Source organism: Marmota flaviventris, chromosome 5 (assembly GCF_047511675.1).
Source record: "Marmota flaviventris isolate mMarFla1 chromosome 5, mMarFla1.hap1, whole genome shotgun sequence".
NCBI lineage: Eukaryota > Metazoa > Chordata > Mammalia > Rodentia > Sciuridae > Marmota > Marmota flaviventris.
Window position 1 is genome coordinate 76724277 of NC_092502.1, and position 21678 is coordinate 76745954.

At 37.5% G+C, this 21678-nt stretch overlaps 1 non-coding gene across 1 annotated transcript; it reads left to right on the top strand.

Annotated features, from left to right (window-relative positions):
- Positions 1-11899: 11899 nt before the first annotated feature.
- On the top strand, positions 11900-12006 carry LOC114086655 (U6 spliceosomal RNA). The gene has a single exon (XR_003581655.1). It is a non-coding gene; the product is annotated as a U6 spliceosomal RNA (small nuclear RNA).
- Positions 12007-21678: the final 9672 nt, after the last annotated feature.

Below are 21678 nucleotides of genomic sequence, written 5' to 3' on the forward strand. Positions count from 1 at the left end.
TATGTGCTGCTGAGAATCAAACCCAGTTCCTCAAACATGCTAGACAAGTGCTCTACCACTGAGCTACAACCCCAGCCCCATAAGTTGTTTTATTATAGACAGAGAGACTAACAAGTCAAGGAGTCAATTATGTATAATGTGAACACAACGACATTTTAAAATTCTCTCTCTACCTCTGAACTGCAAATATACTTTGTTTAATATAATAGTGCAAATATAATTATGGATTCAATAGGGAAAAAGTTTAAATTTACATATGCTAGTTTTAAAATTGTAAAAATTCAATCACAGAACTATATTTAGAATGATTTAATTTCTTTTGTAGATACATTTTAAAAATATGTATGTCAATGGTTTTCTGTTCATATTTTATCAACATTTTAATTGTTAAAATAGTTTTTGCTATTAGAAGAATGTTCCTATATCTGTTTTGTGCAAGAAAGAGAAGAATTTTATGCTATATAAACAAAGGTTTTAGAATTTTACATTTAAACTATATAAGATTATTTATGAGCAAGGGTAACAAAAGGGAAGATGAGCATATATACTGATCAATTAGATGATATGATGTCTCATGAAAACAGAAAAAGCATTCATCCTTAGAGAGGGTAGCCCTTTTCATTTACCAGTTAGCAAAACCAAAGAAAAATTCTAAATATAATTTAATTCTAAATAGTTGACACACTCACACTTAAGATTTATTATCATTATTATTACTGATGCATTCTGGGTTAGTTTTTCAGGTTATGTCTATTGGTTGCCCCTTTATACTCTCCACATGTTGGCCCTTTTCAAAGTGGGACACATAATGTTGGACTACCATACCATAGGGCTCACAAGGTCCATAGCTGGGCTAATGACTGCAATATCGTGTAGCAAACCTAGCACTTGAAGTGTAGTGGGGAGTAACATTCAGGTCTGAGTAGGCTACTTGTTTCTGTGTTCTCTAGAAACCATATTTTATTTGGTGGATCCAATGATACCATAAATCTATATTAGCTTAGACAGAAACCAGAAATATGTGTCCTACTTTGGCCATCAAACATTTCTAGACATAAATGTCAGAGAGGAATTGTGTAACAAAGATGAATGGCCTTTCCTGGCTCTCCTAGTGATTCTGAAACTTTTCTTCTTCCATTTTGGTTAACATAAAAAGAATTTGGCGGATACTGCCAGATGTCCCTTATACTCATTTTCCTTTCTTCCTTTTAAAAACAGGATGCCCGAAGGTTGAGTTTGGCATATCATTGACCAGCCAGAGATTATATTTCTCAGCTTTTCTTGTAATCAAGTGAAGCCAAATGGGATCTAGCATAAGATATTCAACTGGGAGTTCAATAGATATGGGAACTTCTGGTCATCTCTATAAAGAGAAGCCACTTCCTCTAGACCCCTCTTGCCTCCTTCCTAACATGGAAGAAATGGCAACTGGAGAAGCTGTCTTGGGCCTAGAGATTTGAACTACATATTCATGATATTTGGGCCAGCCCAGCAGCCTGGTCTTTGAATGAACTTATACATGAGTGACCCCGTTAGTAATGTTTTTTTAGGGCCTGCCTCATAATAGCAGCGCATCCAACTATTAGAACAATGCAGAAAATCTTAGCTGTCCCAAGAACCAGCATAACTGATGTAGTTTTCATTATTCTAATGATAAAACATTCATCTGTTGTTATCACCTGATGTATTCATTGATTAAATTAATTGCCCATGACAAGATTAACATATTAAAAAATCAATCAACAATGACAACATACAACAAAATATGATGATAGTAAATACTTATACACCTTGAGTAGCCTTTTCATGCCAAAGGAGGGTCTGAGTGATGTGCATATGCAGGTCACACCAGATTCATCATCAGAGACTGGAGTATGACAGAGGAGGTGACTGTCTATAGATACTTTGGAAAAGGCAAGAGTGTGGTTGGGAGGCAGGGGAATGAAGAGATGTGGCTAAATCAAGGAAATACAAGTTGTATTTCTCCTGGGAAAACATTTGCTGCTAAGTAACTGGCACTAAAATGTATTGTATTTTGAAACCAAAACTGATAGTTTCAGTGAGACTTTAGGGCAAATATGCCACCCTCAGAGAGTGTAAAAACAGAGTGATAACATGCACCACTCAATTGGTGGCTTTATGTAAAATCCATCACCTGTTCAGACCGTGGTGGTCTGTCTCCTGCCACTCTCTTGTTCTCAAGAGTATAGGCTGGCCAAGAAGAGACCCAGGCAACCACAGATGATAGAAATTCCTGGCTGCAAAGTTATCTTCTCTCTGTTATTAGATTTCTATACCCAAGGATTTTAAGATAGCAATGGACTATTAGAATGTTTATATGACTCACTAGTCCTCTTACCTATGCACAAAAATTTATTCTAGATTCATAGTGATTTCTCTGGGTCTTAGAAGCTTCATAGACAACTGTATTCCTTTCTAGAATCTGAGAAGAAGACAGATGTGAGAACTTCTCCTTGGAGAAAAAAACAGCCTTGAGCATTTCAAACCTTCCTGCCTCAAATTTACCCTCTCCTGAGAAGCCTGAGTCTCCTCTACAAATTTATGAATATGTAAAGAGAATCTTGCCTTTCATGCCTGAATTCATGAGGCATGTTTTTTGAAAAATCCCTGAAAACAGACTGATTTAACATAGGAATACACCTGAAAGCAGGCATAGAGAAACAAATCCATAATTCTTTAATGTAATAAAGTCCAGCAAAAAATAAATAAGTGAAGTCCAACAAACTAAAAGTATTTTGCTCATAAATCTTGAGAAATCTAAGTTATTAATTTTAATGCTCAGGTTTACAATTCTCATTAGTTGAAAATTATCATATTCTAGCAACGTCAGTGAAATTAATACTACCACTTTATGTGTGTCCCATCCACCATTCAATATGGTAAAGGATTCTAGAGAGCAATTCATTGTGACAGGTCCATGTGAGGCAAATGTCATCACCATTTACACCATAAAAGGTTAAACAGAAAGAATGATGACAATTGGTCTTTGCTCTTATGAAACTCAAAAGGTAGCTGAGGAACAAAGCACAACATGAAAAAAATTTAATACTTTTCCAAAGATTTCAGAGCCAAACATGACTAGCTGCCAGCATGAATAGTTTAATAAAAAAAAAAAAAAAGCAAAAATTCTTAACAAGGTGGCCAGCTCTGGGTCAAGGACTTTCCATATATTATCTTAGAACTCTCTACAACTTCGGAAGTAGTAGACCCCTTTGGGGAAACTGAAGTTTAAAGAGGCAAAACAATTTGATTAAATTCACATGACAAGTAGGTGAGGGAACTGACATTAGAATTCAGAGCTGTCTCAATCAATTACTTGAGTGTAGTGGGACAATAACATTAGGAAAGTGACCTAACCTGAGTCTCAGAAAAACAACATTTCACCAAGGAAGAGCAAATGCCTTCCAAGTCAGTTATGAGTTGCTATGGTCTGCATGTGTTTGTCTCCTTAAAGTCCTATGTAGAAGACTAATCTCAAAGGTGATGGTATTAGGAAGTGGGGCCCTTGGGAAGTAAGTAGGCCATCAGGGTGGAGTTCTTATGAATGTGATTAGTGCCCTATAAAGGAGGCCTGCAAGGGACTCCTTCCCTCTTCCACCATGTGAGAACACAGAAAACACCAGCTCTGAAATGGATCCTCACCAGACATCCTATCTGCAGACACCTTGATCTTAGACTTCCCAGCCTCCAGTGGTAAATTTCTTTGTTCATCAGCCGCCCAGGTTATGGTAGAGCCCAAACAGACTAAGACAGAATGGAAGGCAGAAGTGGAAGGTAGAAGCCTGAGGATGGTTTACCTGTCAGGAAATGCTCTCAATCCTGCAGGTTGTGATTATTTCCTTCTTCCTTGTGCTGCAAACTTCAGAGAACTGAGCAGTTAGTTGTCTCTAGTATCCTCATTTTCTGCATTTACATTTGATCCCTATTTCACTGATGGGCTAATTGTATGAGTTATTTTCTGGGACAGAAAAACCTGCAAAATATTTTTTTCTGCATATACATTTTTTTTTCTGCACTTCAGTTTCTTTCTATAGAAGGGCATCTGGATATTAGCATTTCCAATTGTGCCTGGAATCAAGAAGTAGATAAACACATAAGAAAGTTGACTTTTCATTATGTCCTTGAGCAGTTCATTGCAATGGAAACTTTAGTCCAATTAGGGGCTTATGTTGCAAACCTAAAGTTCCAATAAAGCTAGTAAATTTGTAAAGAAGATTCCGTTTTAAACCTGCTAGAAATTTCAAGCTGGTATCTCCTAGGGTTTCTAAGATACAGTGTCTCCAAATTGGCCCATTGTGTTGTGCCCTGGGGCAACACAGCAGCTTTGCGATTGTGTCTAATTAACCTCCTGCTAAACGCAAAATGTCAGAAAGGCAAATCACCAAACAGAAAGGGACGCTGTTGTTATTTTTAACAAGGATAGAACTAGCTGTTTTAGATTTTGAAATAACTACTCTGAAATTTGGCATGATATTAGTACTATTTGCATTTCAAAGATAGGATTTGAATAGGTCTTAACTTTGATGAAGTCAAGTTTTAAAACTGAAAGAAGTTGAGAAAGGCATAAAGATTATTATAGCTGAATATTAATTTGGGAGGTAAAATTTTTAAACCAAAGTTTGGTTCCATACAAAATTGTGATCTCTTCATAACTACAGGTGACCGTTTTTACTGAGATTTTTATTTTTTTAATTTGTTCTAATCAGTTATCCATGACAGCAGAATGCTCTTCGGTTCACTGTACACAAATGGAGCACAATTTTTCACTTCTCTGGTTGTACACAAAGTAGAGCCACACCATTTATGCAATCATACATTGCAATCTTTGTCTTATTGAGATTCTTATCAATAACATGGTAGCAGATGGGGACAGCAAAAGACTTTACCTATTAAAGTTAATCAGAATAGATTAAGCTTCAGTAACACTCCAAAATCATAATGTCTTTAATTACAAAAACTTTATTTTGCTCTCATCCTACATGTCCATTGGGTCAGCTGGAATCTAGCCTGAGGGAAGCTCTATTGCTGTACTGCCAACTAATTTTCTTTTATTGTATACCCAATTACCACCAATTTAGCAACTTAAAACAACACTATCTTAGTATGTCACAGGTTCTGTGGGTAAAAAATCCAGTCATGGTTTAGCTGGGTCCTTGGTTTCAGGGTCTCTTAAGAAGGCTGCTAGCAAAAATTAGGGATAACAGGAACTTACCTCAACATTGTAAAAGCTATATATGCTAAACCTCAGGCTAGCATCATCCTAAATGGAGAAAAACTGAAGGCATTCCCTCTAAAATCTGGAAGAATACAGGGATGCCCTCTATCACCACTTCTATTCAATTTAGTTCTTGAAATACTAGCCAGAGCAATTAGACAGACAAAAGAAATTAAAGGCATAAAAATAGGAAAAGAAGAACTTAAATTATCGCTATTTGTGGATGACATGATAATATATTTAACAGACCCAAAAGGGTCTAAAAGAAACTGCTAGAGTTAATAAATGAATTCAGCAAAGTGGCAGGATATAAAATCAACACGCATAAATCAAAGGCATTCCTGTATATCAGCAACAAAACTTATGAAATGGAAATGAGGAAAACCACTCCATTCACAATATCCTCAAAGAAAATAAGATACTTGGGAATCAACCTAACAAAAGAGGTGAAAAATTTATATAATGAAAACTACAGAACCCTAAAGAGAGAGATAGAAGAAGATCTTAGAAGAAGATCTTAGATGATGGAAAAATGCACCCTGTTCATGGATAGGCAGAACTAACATCATCAAAATGGCGATATTACCAAAAGTTCTCTACAGGTTTAATGCGATGTCAATCAAAATCCCAACGGCATTTCTTGTAGAAATAGAGAAAGCAATCATGAAATTCATATGGAAAATCAAAAGACCCAGAATAGCAAAAGCAATTCTAAGCAAGAAGTGTGAATCTGGAGGTATAGCAATACCAGAGTTCAAACTGTACTACAGAGCAATAGTAACAAAAAGAGCATGGTACTGGTACCAAAACAGGCGGGTGGACCAATGGTACAGAATAGAGGACACAGAAACCAATCCACAAAATTACAACTTTCTTATATTTGATAAAGGGGCTAAAAATATGCAATGGAGGAAGGATAGCATCTTCAACAAATGGTGCTGGGAAAATTGGAAATCCATATGCAACAAAATGAAACTGAATCCCTTTCTCTCGCCATGCACAAAAGTTAACTCAAAATAGATCAAGGAGCTAGATATCAAATCAGAGACACTGCGTCTGATAGAAGAAAAAGTTGGCTATGATCTACATACTGTGGGGTCGGGCTCCAAATTCCTTAATAGGACGCCCATAGCCCAAGAGTTAATAACAAGAATAAACAAATGGGACTTACTTAAACTAAAAAGTTTTTTCTCAGCAAGAGAAACAATAAGAGAGGTAAATAGAGAGCCTACATCCTGGGAACAAATTTTTACCCCTCACACTTCAGATAGAGCCCTAATATCCAGAATATACAAAGAACTCAAAAAATTAAACAATAAGATAACAAATAACCCAATCAACAAATGGGCCAAGGACCTGAACAGACACTTCACAGAGGAGGACATACAATCAATCAACAAGTACATGAAAAAATGCTCACCATCTCTAGCAGTCAGAGAAATGCAAATCAAAACCACCCTAAGATACCATCTCACTCCAGTAAGATTGGCAGCCATTATGAAGTCAAACAACAATAAGTGTTGGCGAGGATGTGGGGAAAAGGGTACACTTGTACACTGCTGGTGGGTCTGCAAATTGGTGAGGCCAATTTGGAAAGCAGTATGGAGATTCCTGGGAAAGCTGGGAATGGATCCACCATTTGACCCAGCTATCGCTCTTCTCGGACTATTCCCTGAGGATCTTAAAAGAGCATACTATAGGGATACTGCCACATGAATGATCATAGCGGCACAATTCACAATAGCTAGACTGTGGAACCAACCTAGATGCCCTTCAATAGATGAATGGATAAAAAAAATGTGGCATCTATACACAATGGAGTATTACACAGCACTAAAAAATGACAAAATCATAGAATTTGCAGGGAAATGGATGGCATTAGAGCAGATTATGCAAAGCGAAGTTAGCCAATCCTTAAAAAACAAATGCCAAATGTCTTCTTTGATATAAAGAGAGCAACTAAGAACAGAACAGGGAGGAAGTGCATGAGGAAAAGATTAACATTAAACAAAGACAAGTGGGGGGAGAGAAAGGGAGAGAGAAGGGAAAGCATATGGAAATGGTAGGAAACCCTCAATGTTACACAAAATTACATATAAGAGGTTGTGAGGTTTGGGGAAAAATTGGGAGTTCATAACCAACTTGAATCTAATGCATGAAATATGATATGTCAAGAGCTTTGTAATGTTTTGAACAACTAATAAAAAATAAATTAAAAAAAAGAGGTTGTGAGGGGAAAGGGGGGGAAACAAGGGAGAGAATTGAACAACAGCAGATGAGGTAGAGAGGGAAGATGGGAGGGGAGGGGTGGGGGATAGTAGGGGATAGGAAAAGTAGCAGAATACAACAGTCACTAATATGCCATTATGTAAAAATGTGAGTGTGTAACCGATGTGATTCTGCAATTTGTATTTGGGGTAAAAATGGGAGTTCATAACCCAATTGAGTCAAATGTATGAAAGATGATATATCATGAGCTTTGTAATGTTTTGAACAACCAATAAAAAAAAAAAGAAGGCTGCTAGCAAAGTGTCACCAAGTCTGGACATCTCATCTGAAGGTTTTACTGGGGAAGGATCTACTTCCAAGTCATGGGGATGTTGACAGATTTCAATCTCTTACAGAGAAATAATGTGCTAGCAAGGCAGAATTTGCAGTCTTATGTAGTATAATAATGGAAGTAGCGTCTCATTGCCTTGCCATATTCTTTTGGTTTGTGGCATGTACCTATACCGGCCCACACTCAAGAGCAAGGGGATCCACATAGATATGAATTCCAGGAAGCATGGTTAATTGGGGTCATCAGAGAATCTATCTACCACCCACCAATACAGAAAAAACTGGATGGGAGGAAACATGCACTGATACCTAAAGACACATCACTTACATTTCAATGGCCATACCAAGTCACATGGCCATATGGCAAACCAATCCTCTTTGAGGAGGCAGGAGAGGTGACAACTGAAGCAGCACCCTTTAAGATTAAAGGAATAGCTGGGGATATAGCTCAGTTGCTAGAGTGTTTGCCTCGCATGCACAAGGCACTGGGTTTAATCCTTAGTGCCAGAAAAAAAAAAAAAAAAAAGAAAGAAAGAAAAAGATTAAGAGAATAAAATCTCTCCAAAAGGAATCAAAGTAACTCTCAAACATATTACAAACTTAGGAATTAAATAAATAAGACTACTCTCTAAGGCTATAAATTAAAACAGAATGCTGGGAAGTCAGCTCAGTTTTTATGACTTTGTGGTCAGCAGAAACACTTTTAAAAAGGGGCCCAAACCAAATAGACAAAGTCACTGCCACCAAACCCACTGAGACAGCAGTATAGTCTATCCTGTTGTGAAAATAACATGGGGATTCTCCCAGATGATAAGGGACAAATTCCAGATGATGAGGGGCAGAGCATATGTAGAATAGTCATTAAAGTAATCTGCAGTTACCTTTACCTTATTAACCTAGTAACATCTCAGGTGAAGATTTAAAATGTAACAAGACATGCAACCACGAAGAGCATAATGCAGAAAAGCACAGGTGCCTCTACGTATGATGACATCAAGAGACTGGGACCCTGCCTATATAGTAGATGCCATAAAAGCTGTATACCTTTGTCCTTTGCTTTGAGCCACCTGACACTCTTAGTGCTGTCTCTCTTCATGCTGAAGCAGGAACCCCCTCAATAAGCCTTACCTATGCTTAAATTCTTTCTGGGTCCAGTTTTGTTTCTACTGCCTCTGGACCCTACTATCTGGATTCTAGTAACACTGGAAGAAGGAGAAATAGAACTTTTGTGTACAGCCTGGTGGTAGCATTTTGTCTATGAAATAAAAGTGCTTTGGTCTGTGTTGAGGGATTTATCAACTAAAATTGGTCAGTGCCTAGAACTAGAGGTTAAAAATTAACTGAGTAAATTGTGCTATTATATCATTTTCTTAGCTTAGGTTTCCTAGAAACAGATCCTGAGACAGAAAATTGAGCACACAATGAACTTTTGCTTTGGGGCCACCCCATAAAAACTCTCATCACTTACCATATTAGCACACATAAACAGGGTTCTTCTTCAAGGGTCTTACAGAAACTCTTCTTCAAGGGTCTTACATGAAACTCTTCTTCAAGGGTCTTACATGAAACTCTTCTTCAAGGGGCTTACATGTGTGAAGGGAAAGAAAGAAAAAGAGGATAACAAACTGGGCGCAGTGGCACATGCCTGTAATCCCAACTGAGACAGGAGAATTGTGAGTTCAAAGCCAGCTTCAGCAACAGTGAGGTGCTTAGCAGCTCAGTGAGATCTTGTCTCTAAATAAAAAAAAAAAAAAAACAGGGCTGGGGATGTGGCTCAGTGGCAGAGTATCCCTGAGTTCAATCCCCAGTATCTCCCCACAAAAGAGGGGATAACAGTTGCTACAGCAGGCAAATGGTGCCCAACCCCTATCCCAAGAATTATTCTATCTGTGAGATTAGTAAGACAGGATATCTTTTCATTAGACTCACATCTGTCATTGACTGAAGGCTATTCCCAGGGGCATTAGCTGCACATTTCCAACCTGTCCCTTGGTTGGCTGAGAGAAGGCATTCAGGCAAAGAGTTTCATGTAAGACCCTTGAAGAAGAACCGTGTTTATGTGTGCTGATATGGTAAGTGATGAGAGTTTCTATGGGGCGGCCCAAAAGCATCTACTATAATCATTAGACTTGTCTTATGTTGGACTGAATGTCAAGGGAACTGGATTTCAGAATTAGTTTCTGTATTACACTCAAGCACTGCATAACAACGTTTTGGTCAACAATGGACTTTGTATATGATGATGGTCCCATAAGATTATAGTAGAGATGAAAATTACTAGTGCCCAGTGAGTTGTGGGTGTTATATGATGTAGCACAACATATTATTCATATGTTTGTGATGATGCTGGAGAAAACAAACTTACTTCACTGCCAGACATATTAAAGTACAATACAATTGTGTATAGTACATATTTGATGATAACAAATAACTATGTTACTGGTTTGTATATTTACTATACCTTCAATTATTTCAGAATGAAATTTACTTATTCAAAAAGATGTTTTCTGTAAGACAGTATGCTATGTTATGCAGACAGTAGCATTATACATCTTGTTCTTACCTGTCTCCTGATTGCATCAAGAGTCTGCCCTGAATTTTGACCTATACCACCTAGTTTTGTGCAGATGTACTCTATTATGTTCACAAAACAACAAAATTGCCTAACTACACATCTCTCAGAACATAAACCCATTGTTAGGTAATATATGACTGTACTTAGTAATTTGATATCTGTGTCACTGAAATTATGTGCTTTTCTCATATCCTTAGCTCAATTTCTAAGTGTGCTCATGAAAAAAAATAGTAATATAAAAATGATCCCTAATGGCTGGGGCTGTAGCTCAGTGGCATAGTTCTTGCCTAGCATGTATCATCACCACATAAAAATAAACAAACTAAAGGCATTCTGTCCATCTACAACTAAAAAATTTTAAAAAATGATCCCTAAACTTTTAATTGTAGATATGAATACAGTTTCTTTATTCCTATTAGTAGTAATGATGATAAATAGTTATAGTAGTAGTAGTAGTAGTAGTAGTAGTAGTAGTAAGAAGAAGAAGGAGGAGGAGGAGGAGGAGGGGGAGGGGGAAGAAAAAGAGTAGGAGGAGGGGGAGGAGGAAGGAGGGATAGGAGAAAGAGTAGAAGGAGGGGGAGCAGGAGGAGGAGAAGGAGGAGGGAGAAGAGGAGGAGGGGGAGGAGGAGGGGGGGAGAAGGAGGAGGGGAGGAGGAGGAGGAGGAAGAAATCTGAAGACCATGCATGCTTTTACAGTACTACCAGGGAACTCTAGAGGAAGGGGAACATCTTATTATCATTACCAGCAAGTTTCCTGACTTATCCATGAATGGCTGCTGTTGAATGGGTATGGAGGTAGAGGTTTTAAATACATCAGAGATTGGGTAACTCTGAGGGAGGTAGAGACAGAAAAACAGGAAGAAAACTTCATGACTTAGGGTTAACTTCTGGTTATGCATATGTATTAATTTTCTAGGAGTATCAAAATAAAGTACCACAGGTAAGTGGCTTACACAACAGAAATTTTATGTCTCACAAATCTGGAGTCTAGAAGTCCAAGATTAAGGTATCTACAGAGCTGGTTCCTTCTGAAGATTATAAGGGAGAGTTCAATCCATACCTGTCTCCCAGCTTCTGATTGCTGGCAATCTTCGGTATTCCTTGGTTTGTAGAAGCGTCATCTCAATCTCTGCCTTCATCTTCACATGACTTTCTGTCTGAGTGCATGTTTGTTTACATGTCTATGTTCACATTTTTCCTTTTTACAATACCAGTTACATTTGATTAAATGACCTCTTCTTAATCAATCATATCTGCATTGACCCTATTCCAAAAATGTCATATTCAGAGGTATTGGGGGCAGCATATGATTTTTTTTTGGTTGTAGATGAACACAATGTCTTTATTTTCTTTATTTATATTTATGCAGTGCTGAGGGTGGAACCTAGTGCCCTACACATGTTAGGTAAGCGCTCTACCACTGAGCCACAACCCCAGTCCTGTAGCATATGAATTCGGAGGGGACTTAATTCAACCAGTATTATTGTGTAATTCAACATTATCTCTTCATATGTCAAAAGTCAAGCCTGGTGCTCACTTTGGCAGCACATATACTAAAATTGGAATGATACAGAGAAGATTAGCATGGCCCCTGCTCAAGGATGACATGAAAATTCATGAAGCGTTCCATATTTAAAAAAAAAAAAAAGTCAAGCCTGCCACATCAATCCTAAAGACTCCATGAAATGTCTTTCTTTGTAAACATATAGATGCCTGCCTCTTCTATAGCATAAAAACCTGCAATTGATTTTAGATCACCTTTTATTTTCCCCTAATTGTTACATATATGCAAGTGTCTCCACAGCAAGTTCCTCAAAGACTAGGATCATAGGAAGTTCAAGTCTAAGGCAGTACAAGTTATAGATTCTTCTTGAAACATCATTGATATATGTTTCAAACATCAGGCAACTTATACTCTTTTCCAGAGTGTAAGTTGTAGAAGGGCAGTAGTTTTCAGTTTTACAGAACTTTACAAATACAAATTCCTGAACGCCAAACAGATCTAGAATCTGCATTTTGGGAAATATGAAGTTTTAAATATCCACATATTCATCTGTATGATCCTCTGGAGAATCCCTGCTCAACCCCTCCCCCCACCCAGTACTGGGAATTGAAACCCTGGCACTCTACCACTGAGCTACATCCCCAGCTCATTTTATGTTTTATTTTGAGACAGGGTCTCACTAAGATGCCCAGGCTGTCCTTGAACTTGTGATCCTCTTGCCTCAGCTTTCCAAATTGCTGGGATTATAGGCCCACACCATGGGCCCATCTCTTCCTCCATTAATTTTGATGCAGCAGTACTCACAGGCCAGTATTTGGGAACCAATAGAGTACAGTCCATTTACCACAGAGACCTTGGTCCCTGCTTGCCAAATCTATTGTCATTTTTATATATTTCTAACCCCTCTTCTGGAGTAGCACAGAATATTATTTCTTAAATTTTAAATCACCATATTGGCAGAACTCCATGATCAAATGTGTTTGGGAAATGATGAGCTAGTCACAGTGAAATAAATTTGTTTACTGAAGGACTTTTCAAAAAAATTAATAGGATAATGTAAATTGTACACTGGGGTAGGGAAGGATGGTATACAACAACTTCCAGTCTTATTTGACTAAAAAACACGTTTGTTCCTAGAGCAGCTCATAAAGTCATTCTTGTGAAAATCAGATTTTGGGAAATGAAATGAAATCTGGAGTCGTTTTCAGGAGGCCTGCCTTCTAGCTCCAATGTATTATTCAAAGAAGCTAAGAACACTTTGGATCTTATTATTTTCCTCATTTATAAAATTGATAAAAGTTTACTCCAAAATACTTTTAGGCCTTATTTCTGGCTCATGCATAGCATGATGTTGTTTAATATAAAATCTACTTTATTCTGGTGCGTTTGATTCTTTCAATTATATTCCAAAGAACTGATTTCTATCATTATAAGATAGTGTGTAGGCACTTTGGGGAGACATAAAAGAATTATGCTTTCTCAGGAAATCTCCCATTTATGTAGGAGACACAGGCATAGAAAGTTATGCCATATTTCTCTTTTCCCTGCCCCCCTATATTTCATATCATCCAAGTCTCTTTGGTATTCAGAAGATATATGTGCAGCAAGAGATGCAATAAAAAGTTATGCTATTTCTCTATTTATCTTCATTATCTTCAGAGAGAAGGCACACCAACATGAAAATCAATAAACAGCTTACTGTTCCTTTCTTCTTACAAAGAAAAATTTTTAAATGGTTTCTTATTAGAAAAAAATGGCCTTTGGTCCCTTTGTGACTCCTATTAAATTAAAATTAGGATACAGAACTGATTCAATGACAAGTAAATGCAATGCCATAGGAAAGTCTGGACTGTTCTAGAGAACAGTTTCCAGTATTAGAGAATTTCTGCATATTTCTTTTTTCTTTTTTTCTTTTTGGTGGTGCTGGAGATTGAACCCAGGGACGGGCACATGCTAAGCAAGCACTCTACCAACTGAGTTATTTCCCCAGCCCCAATGACACAAAAGTAAAGCTAGCCCTCATACTGTGGTGTCAGTTCTTTTCTCAGAAGATGCCCAAATATTCCCTGGGGGTCACAATTCTGGATGTTAGAAGTCAGGATGAGGTTTTGAGAATAGTCTGCTGAGCAGTGGTTCTCAAGAAACTGGTACCTCCTCAAAGATATGGTTGCCAGATTTAGCAAATAATGATACAGGATTCCTAGATGAATATGAATTTAAAAAAAATACAAATTTTATTTTTAGGGAAAATATAGATCAAATATTACATGGGACATATTCATACCAAAAAATTATTTGTTTCTCTGATATCAAATTTCAACAAGGCATCCTGGATTTAATCTGGCAATTATACTCTGTGAATCTTTTCCATAATTCATGGAGGGAATTTTTGTTATCACAGTGATATAGGGAACAGGGATGCTAGATGTTGTGCAGGTGTTGAACAATCTTGCATGACAGAGAATTTTTCCATAGCCATGTGACCTGAATATCCCACTGAACATTAACAAAAACAAAGTGTTTTTGAATGGTTTGAATGTACAATGAATTTAGCATACAATGGAATCTCCAGAATCAGAATGTAACAACTATGTAAATGAAAGGATGATTTTATTTTGTTTGGCTCATTGAATTACCAACAGCTGTTCATCATTCCAGAAAAAGCATAACACCTGAGGCAACAATGCTTGTGGTATCTGAGTTGCCAATACACCATACCTGAATCATTTGTGGATGTCACCATTATAGTGATTGTGTATTTGTGCAAGCACCTGGTTCTTCATTATTCTTGTTGGAATATTGAGCCCATGTTCTTAAACATTAAAATGCCTAGTTATGAATTACTTTCCTTTTATTTCTCTTTTACATTAAAACTGATACTATATATACATATATATATATATATATATATATATATATATATTTAAATATTTTATTATTTTTTTTTAGTTTTAAGTGGACACAATATCTTTATTTTACTTTTTATGTGGTGCTGAGGATTGAACCCACTGCCTCATGCATGCTAGGTGAGCACTCTACCACTGAGCTACAACCCCAGTCCTACAATCTGTATTTTGTTCAAAATATTTGTGTAGCTGTATCATGTGAATTTTTCTTCAGCATAGTAACTGGGGCCTAGATCTGATGGGTTCATTATCCACTGCTGGAAAGGATTGGTGCATCACTTTTGTTGACTAACATATGGGTAAAATTCAGTTTTTTTAAAAAATAGAACTTTGATGGAAGAAAAATTCTAAAATTTTAGAAGAAAAATTGAAATAGCACATCTATGCAAACGTATTGCAAACCTTCATCTCTTGATTTTTCACCTCTCTAATCTCTCAGAGAAGCATAGAAATTGAATCTTGATTGTGCTTTGAATATTTTTAAAATGTAATTTTTCCCCTTAAGTTTTTGGACACACTAATTTCATCATTGGGTATTGGATTTGTTTCTTTCATTAATCAATGTTGTATTTTATGAATTCTAACAGATCATACATGGAAAAGAAGCTTATTAATACCCATATTTCCATCAGCAGAAGGAATGATAGTGTTGATTAGGGCTTTTAAAAAAATATACTGATTGGATACTTTGTCTTTCCAAGTAAAGGATAAACCAAAATCCTGAAGATATCCAAACACCATGATTACAGTTCATAGTCTAGGATATTAAGCAATTTTCTAGTAGTTAACTTTCTATATGATTCCTTGAGCCATCATTTTCATAATAAATAGTATCTAGGAAAAATGATGAAATTCTATGAGGCTGTCATAGAGAAAACAAGGGTAAACTATGAATGGTAAAGATGAGAGCTGACAAGAAATAAGGACATCAATAAACCTGCTCATTCTGGTTATCAATTGCAGTGTAATAGACTCCACCTGCTGCTGCCCCCTCCCTTTATTGGCTTAAAACAATAGCCAATTTAGTTATATCTGATAATCTTGGGGGTCATAAATTCAGGCAGAATTCAGGTGGGAAATCCTGTGATATCCACTGAAGTCACTCAGGGGTATTCAGCTGAAAGATGGACTGGTCAGTAAGGTTCAGGAAAGCTTCATTCAACATATCCAATTATGACAAGAAGAGTTGGAGCTAGACTTAGCCAGTCTCCTTGTCTTCTCCATGTAATCTTTTCTGCAGAATTATTGGGCTGCTTCCATGGTAGCTCAGGGCTTCAGGAGTGAGTGCTCCCTAAGATGTGAAGTCGAATAAGATGGTCTTTTGGACCATAAACTAAGGCAGAATCATTTCTGCTGTATTCTATTAGTCAAAGAAGTCACAGATTCAGAGGGAAGGAAATCACCTCTTAATGGGAAAAGGGTCAAAGAATGTGTGGACATCTTTAATCTATCCCACCAGATTTGAAAGGAAAAGAAAGAGAAAAACAGGTTGATGAACACATAGTAGACCACCCCAAGATGAAAAGGGCCAAATTGATGCAGGAAAGTCAGGGGGAAATGGCCTGGTGCAAGACAAAAAAGTGGTTCAACAGAGATACTGCTACTATGGTACTGAAGAAGTGACACAATGAGTTAAATTTATAATTTATTATGACAATATCATGCTAGCTAATACAAGAAATTATAGTAGCCTATTTTTTTTTGAAGTTCTATGTCTTGCATATTTGATTTCTGGAGGGTTACTTCTCCAAACACTCTCTTCAGAGGAAGAAAAGGATATAACAGACCAAAGATTAAATGTACCCATTTAGACTTCTAAGTAAAGTCCATGAAGTCCATCTCACACAAATGTGTGAGTCAGGTTATTCAAAACAAGTAGGACTCAATGTTTTAAATGAGCCAGAGCTTTGAAGAATCAAAGAAAAGAGTTTATAAAGCAAACCTCAGAATAGTAATAAAGATAGGATTGCTTTATTCAAGAACTGGGAGATGTTATACCATATGTATAGCTATGGTCTTTTTATATAAATACTCCAGAGATAGGAGATATTTGGACCAGGGAAAAGAGTTATTTATTGATATAAACAGATCAACAGCCAAAATAACATTACAGTTCAGGTTCCTCACACCTAGCTCTGCAGGAGATATGATAAGAATGGAATCTTTTTAAATGGATGCCCAGAGATGGGGAAATGGATTTTTTCCCCACATATACACAGGAGAAAAGTAATTCTCCACCCCTACCCAACTCAATAAAATCAAAGTGTAGAAAAAACAACTTTTGCTGCTTTGGTTCAGGGATGAAAAGGATCCTGGATTCTTACCCTAACTATTTAGATTATAAATAAAATTTCTCCAGGAGTTGTATGCTTAGAGAGGTCTCTAAGGTCTTGGATTCATTTCTTTTTATATGTAAATTCTTAGGAGCCAACCTAGGTGCCTATCTTAGGATACTTGACTTTAGGGGAGAAAAGTTTTATTATTCTTTTGGATCAGAGTAATTAGCTTCATCATAGGGGGTGGGGAGTGGCTATAGATCTAATCCTTTTGGTAGGTGAAAATGTTTCAAGGGGAAGTGAAAAACAATATTCTCTATTTTCTATTTCCTTGTCTCAGCAGGTTAGGGCTTGTCACAAGAGCATTAAAGAATCCAGGGGAGTTTCATTTCTTCACAATGATCTAACAGTAGTTTCCTAAAGCGTAATAAAAATGCTTACTAGTCTAGGGAGAGGAAGAAGAGGTTGGGAGGCCACACATATTTAGAGGCCAAAGACTAGGGCAAATATGGTACCCAAATTGGTTATTTTTAATTTGTTTCTTAGATGCATGGTCTGATCACAGTGACTTAAATAAAAAAGTAGGGTTTTGTTTTTCTCCTTTAACAAGAAGTCTGAGGTATGTAGTTCAGGTCTACATTCACAGAAGTCATCACTGATCCGGATTTCTACTAGCTTCCTGCTGCTTTCTTAGAATGTGGCTTGCTGGTTGCAATGTGGCTGCTCTACCTCTTGCCATCGTGTATGCATTCCAATAGGCAAGAAGAGAAAAGAGAAAGGGAAAAAGGCATATGCCAGCTTTTTGTTTTTCAGTGCTTCTGAGTAACCTACGTAATAATTTCCATTTCTATCTTATTGTCATTCCCTAGCAAATGGAAATCTGAAAAGGCAAATACTGTTATTAATCACATTAGTATCCTGAAAAAAGTGGTTTTTAACAAAAAAAGACAAGAGGAATAAATATAAAAGCAATTAGCAATGCCACCCATCTAAAAGTCCCAGGTAGTTCAAGAATGATTGATTACAGAGTTTTTCAACTTCCTATCTGGAACTGTAGAAAGAAACTTCCTCTCAATATTTAGCACAATATGAAGGTCATCCTGAAATTTGCACTTTCTTTTTAGGATGCTCAGGAGGGCCATACGAGCCTGTGAACTAAAAGAGGCCCCATTCAGTGTGAGGAGGATGCAAAAGACGGACCTCGTCACCAGAGGCTCTGGTAGGGATCACAAAGATCAGTATCTTATTTCTGTTTGAGCCCAAACCAAGTACAAAATGGAATGCTACAGAGGCCAATACCCAAAGGGTTAGTGGAGTGAGAAAACAGTGGAGGTCATTCTTTAGGCCAGACATGCTGCCTCAACACTGTGATGGTACACAATACACCAGGGAGGTTGGGCAAGTGGAAAGAAGGGTTGTGAACTATGAATTGTATGTCTGTGAATCCTGAACTGAACCTAATTAACTGAGAGGCTAAATGTTAAACAGAAGGTGAGTAAATTACTTTCAATTTGCAAAATCAAAAGGTCATTAGAGAAAAGGAGTATGGTTTCACACCTTGTTCCTACTCTGACAAAAGTCAGTGGCTGATGGCCCCTAAACTTGGGTCTAGGTTCCTAAGCTCCAAATCCATGAATAGAAGGAAAATGATCTCTAAAAGACATCTCTGTGGTAACAGCAAAAGATGCTCCCAATTCCTAAAAGATACAGTCAGTCTCCCTGATATAAACACAGTGATCTTCCTGGGATTCAGAGACGGTTACGTGTGTTTTGGGATTTTTCCATTACATTATTTGAGATACTCCCTCTTAACTTCATAACAAGTGATATCACCCCTGAAGAGTCACCAGGGAACACAGGGATTTCATGTGTCTTAACTCTGAATCCAGATTACAATGATGTAGATAAGTCACATTACAGTATTTGCAAATATGCAACTCATTTACTTTAAATCACTGGAGCGCAGCATTAAAAAAGAATCCCAATTTCAGTTTTTGGTTTATTTCCCAGAATAGAACCCATTATATCCAGTTTTATGAGTCCCTTCAGGAAGATAAGAACAGATCTCATCCTAATCACAATGAGGGAAAACAACCATTGAAGATACCCTGTGACTTGTGTCTCCTGTATCCAACTTTCTTTTATCCAAATTCCTACAAGCTTGTTGGAGTGAAAAGACAGAGGAACTGGGATGGAAACAGGAGAGTGACAGTGCAATATGAGAAAGCTTATGTCACCAGCCAACTCAATGAAGGATGCTTAAAAATTGATCCTCCAAATATCTTTTAGTTTTTCATGTAAAATTATTTAAAATGTGGTATTTATTGGCATGTTTCATGAGTTAAATTTAGAACTTTATTGTCAAAGTCTCATAACTGATGGGATAACTTGGACCACTTATGTGTCCATGATATGGATTTATAATGAGAAAGGGTCATCTTTTGTGTTACCCACTAGACCTTCAGAAATAATCAGCAAGAAGAAGGGAATAAGCCCTAAATGGCATTATCAAGATTAGGCATCAAATCAAGGCAGCAGAAGTCACAGTGTTTTAGGGCTTTGAGTACACCAGAGCTTGATTTGAGCTGCATCTCACAGATAACGTTTGCCAGGAAGAATTTCTGCAGTAGACTGAGGCAAACTCTGTATGTCTGGACAAGATTCCAGCCAAGTGTTGGGTTAGGGCACATATGGTAGTTGCACACAACAGATTCCAATCTCCTAGAGAAAGGGCTAAAAAGGGTTAGGCAGGTTTGGGTTAGGGTTTTAGTATACACAGGTCAAAATACATTATGTAACCAAAACAAAAATCAAATTATAAATGGTATATATCAATGAATGAAGAAGAAATTCTGCCACCTGGTAAGCCTGAGAATGCTTTGGGGTCCACTCTAGTTACCACAAACCTATGCCATAAAGGGAAAGGAGTATTTAGTAGTTTCATGTTGTTAGTTCATGGATGTGTGTGAAACAGGGCTGCCTCATTCCACAACTCAAAGGGGTGTGTGAAGGGCAGCCCTTGGCACCACCCTGGAGATGGGACTCTTAGGGAACAGAGTGTGAATGCCAACTACTGGAGTTGTCTAATGGTCCTGAATTGAAGATATTTACTCTGCACACTTAAAATGTTTAGACACTTTAGCCTGATACAGATAGAACAGAGAGCACTGATAGCAAATTTCATTTTATTTGTGCACATTCAAGACTGATTTAGAAGTAATTCTAAACGTCTTTCTTCAAGTTGAACTAGTAGCATATTGCTGAATGGGAAGAACCAGGAAAGCATTTCAGTTGAAAGCAATGTTTACTTGTTAGAGGAAAGGATCACAGATTTTTAGATGTCTAAGTTATTTGACTCTGATTTTCTGATTGATTTGTACAAGTTTCTCATATGACCCTGGAAAAGTGGTCAACAACCAGCTAAACAGTGAAGTCAAAACCCCCGAATCTGAACACCCAGCATTTCCTTATAAAGATCACAATGGCTGGCTAATGGAGCACATTAATTTTTCATCCATTGCTGGGTTTTCAAGGTGTGCCTGTTGGTCACTCCTCATAAGGATAAACTACTTTTTAATTCTGATGCCCACTCCACTCCGACTGGAATAATAAACTACCATCTGAAGAGTTGTCAAGATTCACCTAGAAAAAAATCCTCACTCAGATTTTCTCCTAGTATTTTGCTTAGCCAGTATTTGAGGCTATGACTTGAGGTTGGTCGTGATGACACAAAGCTAGGGCTGTGATCACTTCCCTTCATCAGAAAAAATAAATCAAATGGAATTGCACCATGTGGCAGGAAATTGACGCTTTCAGAGCTATTCTTGTGGCTGACTGGGGAAGCAGTCAGAGGCTCCTGCAGAGCCGAGTCTCTCAATTTCATTTTCATGATCAGGTTAGCTACTTTTCAAAGACACTGTGAAGCTCACAAAAAGAAAGCTCATGTTGCTTGGCTCAGCTATATATGCCAACAGTGAGAGGGTTAGGAAGGCACCCTCTCTCCTTTTTTCCTCAGAGAATTGAAAAGCACTTTGAAAATATATTTAGTGTCATTGAACATTTTTGAGCTCACCCCTGGTAGCATTTACAGAAGACACATAAGGATAGAGAAGCCTCACTCTCAAAACCAGGTTGATATCTAAATATTCTGTCATAAGTTGGGTGACAAAGCAGGTGAAGATAACTGTGGATCCCAGGTGCCAGAAACTGAGGACTCCCCTCTGAGGTCTTCCTCTTCCTCTGGGCTTCCATGTCATAGCCAAGCCCTGTCACTTTGAATCTGTCTACCTGTTTGCATCTCCACCACTAATACCTGACCTTCACTCTCACCAGGATGACACCAACCCCTCACCACTGTCTCCTCCCTCCCATTCCTGTGCCCTCACAATAGCATTCAAAGAGGTCTTTTTAAAAGACCAATCAAATTATGCCACTTTAAATAAAATCCCTTCATTGGCTTCATTTTGCACTTCAAATAAAATCCAAACTCCTTACCATGGCCTTCAAGACGCTAAATTAATCTGACTCCCTCCTCCCTAGGGCTCTGCTTTCGTTGCCTGCAACTCTCCCATTGTTTATGGTGCTCCAAACACACGGACTTTCTTTCTTTTTTTTTTTTAATT